At 40.0% G+C, this 6,927-nt stretch overlaps 1 protein-coding gene across 23 annotated transcripts in view; it reads left to right on the forward strand.

Moving 5' to 3' along the window:
- Positions 1-6,927, forward strand: part of Rbfox1 (RNA binding fox-1 homolog 1) — a 1,661,838-nt gene that overhangs the window by 1,085,839 nt on the left and 569,072 nt on the right. The gene's annotated exons all lie outside the window — the stretch shown is intronic.

The raw sequence follows: 6,927 nt of genomic DNA on the forward strand, positions 1-6,927 counted from the left end.
AAATACTCAGGTTGCCAGACTCTACTCTGCTTTCAGCACCTTTACTGACTGAGCTAGTGTGCCTAGCAAGCCACCCCAATACATATACATGTACATGATTTAATAAAAATGTGTGTTTGTAAATGTATATACTATATATGTATATAATTTATATATGCATATTTAATATATAGTTAAAATATTTTTAATTTTCATTTTTTTTCATGAGTTTATGCTGTTGTTTTTGTTTCTTAGGCAGGGTCTTACAACACTTCCCAGCATAGCCTCTTTTCTGCCATCATCTCTCAAGTGCCAGACTTATAGGCATGTGCTGTAAACACAGAGAATTTCGTTGTGCTTTAATTTTAGCTTTTTGGTTGCATCTTATCTCTACCCTTTTAGGAATATTTTGTTTTCTTTTCTTTTCAGAAAACACGCCTTTAAACTCCTAAATCTGCCCTTAAAACCACAGGAAAAGACGACAGGTAGAATTACCTAGAGAGTGATTGTAATTGGGAGAGAGTTAAACCAGACACAGCTGTGTTTTGACAGCTGCAGTTGGTCACTTAGATCAGGGCATGGGTCATAAAATATCATTCTTCCTGTAAGATCCTGAGAATCTTACAGTTTGTCATGTTGGCAGGATCCAGCTACCCAGCTCTTCAGATCCTCCACATGCTGTGAGGAAACTTCCCGAGCTGCCCAAGTGACCAATGGCAAGCCCAGGCCTTGCTATGCTCTTCCTGATTTCCAGAGATGCTCTGCCCTCTGCCTTCTCTTTCCTGAATACCTAGCGGCTCCACTGGCCTCTTCTGTGTGTTCTAGAACTTGGATATTAACTGACTGTAGGCGGCATGATTTGAAGACCCCACATAATGTTTTTGGGTCATGGTGCCTGTTGAATCTTAGCTTCCATAGGGCAGACATGGTTTGCTTGACTTTTGCTATGATGTTTGTCTTTTCTGTTTATTTCAAACAAAAGGTACACAATTCTTTAGATATTAAGGAATGAGATATCATTGTGATGTTTTGGAACAAATATATGTTAATAGATTCACCTCCCTCCCATCTGCCCTACCTTTCTGTCCACAACAATCCTCCCTAGAACCTCCAGTTTCTTTACCTCTTTCATGTCCTGTCTGCCTGCCTTCCCCCTGCCCCTACTCCATCCATCTTTGCATCCATCTTTTTCCTCTTAGTCTCCTTTCTACTTTTTAAGAATTTTTGGTAAGTGCTAAGAAAATTAGTAATTCCAATTCTTTTAGCTTCTAAAATAGAAATGATCTCAAAATGAAAACTAGTTATATTCATGAAGGAAGTCTAAAAACATGTACCTGTATCATCATTGTCTCAGCTCAGAGAGACAGTGGAACTGAAGATAAATGTTGGGGAGCATTCTACAGTCTATCAGTAGGGTTGATTGTGTGTTTCTGCTTTGAGGGAGGCAGGAGGCTAGCCCAGGAAAAGCACCTATCAGTGGCAGACTGCATCTCAGCTTCTGATCTATTAAAACGGACAGTGAAGATATATACCCCAGAAAAGGAAATTCTGTTATCTAACATGTGACCACAGGGTTTCAGAACTGAGCTGCTTTTATCGCTTAATATTCCGTGCCTTAAATTTTTTTTTTCTACAGCAGCTTCCTTCATTCCACAGGAGACTGTGATCCAGGCAGTGGGTATTCCAACATGTGATCAGCTTAGTCTTTAACTGTAAGATGTTTCTGCTTGCATATTGTGAGCTACTTCTGGGCTATGGGAGATTGGCTGAACTGATGAGGAGGTCATTATGGTGGAGATTTGACTGTCAATGTTTATCACCTGTTGGCTGCAGTCCACAAGTTCACCAATGGTTTGTTTTGGATTTGATAATGTATTTTGCCAAATTGGAAGTTGCCTTCTATCTCAGTTTCTGTTCCTACCCTGATGCACTGGTGGCTAAAGTACAGTCTGTTTTTCTTCAAGTTCTCTGGTTCATTTGTAGAATTCTTTTAATTCTTTTAAAGATGTGTAAAGCAACAGAGGAAGTACATCTGCTTGAGAGAAAGAGGACAAAGAGACTTAATTTTAATTTTTAATTTTTTTAAGAAAATATATTCTTCTTTCAAACATTGTATCTTGACCACAGTTTCCCCTCTCTCCACTCCTCTCAGCCCCTTCCACCTCCTCTCTACTCCCAGATCTCCTCTTCCCCCTTTTCCGTTCAGAAAAGAGCAGGTCTCCCTGGAATATCAGCTGAATGTGGTATAACAAATTACAATAAGATTAGGCAAAAACTCTCGTATCAAAGCTGGATGATTTCAGTCCTTTGTCCTAAGTTGAGAGTTCTGTGTTTTCTATGACTGGGCAGTAGCGTAGAAAATGCCCCGGCAGCACAAAGATGGCTGCTCCTGACTTGAACTCACAGATACAGTTCTATTAACTTGGACAGTTCTTTTATCATCCTCATTTGTTGCTTTGTGTCTTCAGTTGAGGGATAGGGAAAAATATAAACAATAGACAAATGGTTAGCTGAAGGGGTGACTTTCTGCTCTTGACTCTGCAGCTTATGCTCAGCTCGCCGTTCTGGGCTCTGTATCATTTGAGGCACAAGTACCCTCTATTCTTTCAAATATTCCCCACCACACATGTTCCCCTCTTGCTCTTGAAAAAAGAATGAAACTACATAGGTTAATAAATACTGAAATGAGGAGAACTAGTGACTGTTGGATGCTCAGCCATTATTGACCTAACTGCATCATCTCCTGACCCCAAGGCTAAGGAACGACATGAAAGTGGAAACAGAAAGAAGAGAGGGGCAGAAGGGAGCAGTTGGGATGCTGTTGAATGCTATCCTCTGGTACAACCTGCCTTTGCAGTGTTGATCTATCAGGGGTGCCAGACCCACAAAAAAATGGATTCTGTCATCACCCTGTTCATGATGCCATATCTCCCTGAGAACTTATAGGCAGAAAGGAAGAAATGTTTTGCTTCAGTGGTGTAGCCACTGGTAAGGTATTCATTGTTCTGTAAATAAACGTGAAGAAGCAATACAGTGGCTCATTAAAAAACAAGACATGAAAGTACAAGAAAAATAGGAGCAGAAGAAAGGAATACAACAGCAGTATGAGGGAATAGAAGAGGATGGGGATGAATGTGGTCAAAATAATGTCTGTACATTTATGCACCTGTCGTGATGAAATATATTGTGTAGGATGAATATCTGCTAATAGAAAAGACAACGGCAGCAGCATAGGAGCATCATTGGGAACAGGCTCGGTTCCCAGGCAGTTTTAGATAGAAGTAGCCACTGGTCCAGATTTTACACAGGCAGAAGAAAGGTTCCAGCCCCCATGATCCTCCTCACCTGCTGACTGATGGGAGAGAATTAGAGAGACGCAAAGAGAATGAACGGGAGTGCTTTTGTGACTTATGTCTCCCCCCTGGCTTAACCATTCTTGGCCTCTACTCACTGCAGACTGTCTCTGGCAGAGGGAGGAATATGTTATTTTCCGCTTCAGCACCCAGGAGCCATTGATGTAAATTGATCAGTACTTTTTTTGTATTTTTCTGAAATTTTGTTTACACGCACATTCTTCTTTGTCTGTAAAGTGATTCGTAACATAAAGTCCCAACCATTTTTCCTCCCAATATAATAATGTCACTGAACTCATTGAATTCTTGTGTTTAAAGATTCTTCTAAAAAAATATAATAGTTCGATTCTGTAGGGCAGAAAACACAAAGAAAGCTGTGCACTAGAGGAAACAGAAAACATGTAGTAAAAGTAGGGAGCTCTTGGCACAGGGCAGATCTTCTTAATACATGAGCACATATATACATATATGCTGTATTTTAAGATAAAACTTAAGAGTATTAATACAAAGGATTAAGCATGCATTCTCCTTATGTTTTACACATAGAAGTTAGACAACTCTGCATGGTTTTATATTTGGTTTTGTTTTCTTTGGAGGGCAATAAAATGGGCTTGCTGTAAAATGTCCCTTCTGCTTCTATTTTACATTTTGAGTGCTATTTCACATACCTTTAGAAAATTCTCCAAGCTTCAGACAAATGCTTGATCAAATGATGCAGGTTTGAACGACATACGGAAATTAGTTTCTGTTCAAGCCTGTGTCCTCATTCAGAGAAGAACAAATTGAAAAATTGATATTCAATACCAATGAGATAATTTGGGGATGCGATAAAGCATTGTTTTGACAACTAAGAAACACGAAGCTTTTAGGACAAGTGGAGAGAGAATTACATATTGTGTTTCCCGTTTATTATCCTCAGACATCTTAGAGAGAGGGAAAGCAATTGAGAGACACGTATAGGAAGAACACAGTGTGGAAGTGATGTTGGGTACGTTAATGCTATTCATAGCAAAGCTGGAGATCACCTCTAGGAAGCCAGGAGTCTCTGAATTCTGCTTCTCATAGGCTACCCACTTTAGCATTTAAAGTCACCCCCACAATCTGGCATATTGTGTCCACACCACTTGTTACCTTGATGTGCCGACCTCTCTGATTCTTGCATTGTGCTTATTTTAAAGATACTGTTATATTTCTCTGTTGTCTTGCCAGCAGATTAAGTAATGGGGTGTGAGCTTCAATACGAATAGAATATGAAAGATTAGATGAATGTGCTTGTGTATCCATACATGCATATGTTGAGATAAGCAAAGACAGAAAGAGGATTCACTATAGTAAACTGGTTAGAGCATAAGTAGGAAATGCTTTTAATTCTAAAATGCTCATAGTAGAATACTTGTTTTTTACTATTTGTTTTCCAATTAGTATATTGTGTAGGTGGCTGGACTTGTGCAGTTAGAAGACAGGCCATCTTCAGATGCGGTTCCTCGGAAGAGTACTACCTTTTATATTTGACAAGGTCTTTCGTTGGCCTGGGACTTACTAGTTAGGTTAGTCCAGCAAGTCACTTACCTCTAGTGACTTGCCTGCCTCTGCCATTCCATGCCTCTGCCATTCCAGTCCGGGATTATAAGCATGCACTGCCATGCAATGGGCTGGGCATACAAACTCCAGATCTGCATGCTCACTGGTGCAACCATTCACATCAGCCCCAAGGTCTTTCTCTTAAAGGATGACCTGCAGTTCCCTGATATTCAGATCTGTTTCTGTCTTAGAAACAAGGTCCATTTCTAGGATAAAGCTTCTAAATAGAAGTCATGCAGGATGTGAACACAGTTAAGCTTTTAGGAGTATCTTAGGACTATAGTCTGTCCTGACTTCAGTTGTTGCTTCTACCCCTGAATCTTGCAGTGAACCTTTGCAGAAAGGCAGCACCTACTTAGTCACCAGTGAGGTACCAAGTGGAAGCTCACAGTTTCTGTCCCTGGTGATTATCGGAGTGAATGACTGCACAAGTGAAACTTTTTGAACTTATTAATCGATAAAAATATTTATTGACAGATTCCTGTGTGCCAGGTCTCATGTATCCTCAAGACACAGTAAAGAGGAAATTATTACAATCTTTATAAAACTGTGTGTACTTGACGAATCAGATCTGACACAAGACAAGGTAAACATGGAGACAGATGAACGGTACAATAAATAACACATTTGTAGCGTAATACCTAAAAGCACTATTTTCGCAATAAAGTCAGTTCAAGCGGGAACTACAGTGATTCAGACATCTGAGAACTCTCAAGATAATAGACACTTCTAGGCCAGACCACAACAATGAAGTCTGAGTCAGCTTCTCTGACTCAGTTTCCTCTTTGATGTCCCCCAAAGGCAACTGCTGCTGCTTTAAGTGGACATCATATGGGCATAGAAACCAATAGAGATTGATCACCCTCGTCTACCAACTGCCTCTTCTTGTGCTCCTGGGTTGAGGTTCCTTCATCCTTGGCTCAACAGCTGAGACTTACCATTCAATACCAAGTTCAGAACGACAGTTGGGAAAGCTGAGGAAAGATATAACCCTACAGGGCCAGGTACTGGAGTTGATGAAAGGGTGATTTCTCCAGAGAAATAATTGCCAAGCAAATCAAATATACAACATAGCACCCAGGCAAATAAATAAGCATTGGTGCAGCAACTCGCAGCGAAACTCAACTCAAACAAAACATGCACATGGATTGAGAACTATGAAAGCGGCTCACCATTAGGAAAACCAAGCAAAATTTTTTTATTAGATGATCTCTTCATTTACACTTCAAATGCTATTCCCTTTCCTTTTTTTTAAAAAAAGTAATTTCTACTTAGCTAGGACCTGAGTGTAAGCAGACAATTCTGAGGTGGAAGATAGAGCACTGAGACATGTGGTAAGGAGGTTATTTGTGGGCAAGAAGGGCCAGCAGTCCAGGTTGCTCACAACTTTATGAGAAAGGGCATGCATAGGAAGAAAAACTTCTGCTATGGCAGAAGACCATGCAATGGGAACAGTTGGAGGCTGCTGCCTCCTCTTCAGGGTCAGAGAGCTTCAATCTCCCCAGAGCATTCTGAGATGGGAATAAGAAAAGGACCTGGCTTTGGGAAAAGGGATAGAGAGATTCCCCCCCCCCCATTCATTCATGTATTCATTCTATATTCAGTTGAGTGTCTCTTTGTTTGTGTGTATACATTGCACATGAGTATGGTGGCCAACTTTGGACATTATTCCTCAGGAGACTTTCATTTTAAATTTTGAAGCAGCATCTTTCCCTAGACCCTGGTGTTGATCTGTTAATCTAGTCTGGCAGGCCAGCAAGGCCCAAATAGCTTCCTGTTGCTGGCTCCCCATTTCTGGATTATAAGCATGGGACACCATGTCCAGCTTTTGGTTTCAGTGGCATTGAATTAGTTAGGGTCCTCATGCTTGCAAAAAAAAAATATATGAGCTTTATTGACTTAGAAATTTTCCAGCCCACATTTTGCTTTATTAAAACATATGTATATTCATTATATAATTCTTATTCATCTGACTCTTGATTTTTTTTTTTTTTTTTTTTTTTTTTTTTTTTTT

This window comes from Mus pahari, chromosome 12 (genome assembly GCF_900095145.1).
Source record: "Mus pahari chromosome 12, PAHARI_EIJ_v1.1, whole genome shotgun sequence".
Lineage (NCBI taxonomy): Eukaryota > Metazoa > Chordata > Mammalia > Rodentia > Muridae > Mus > Mus pahari.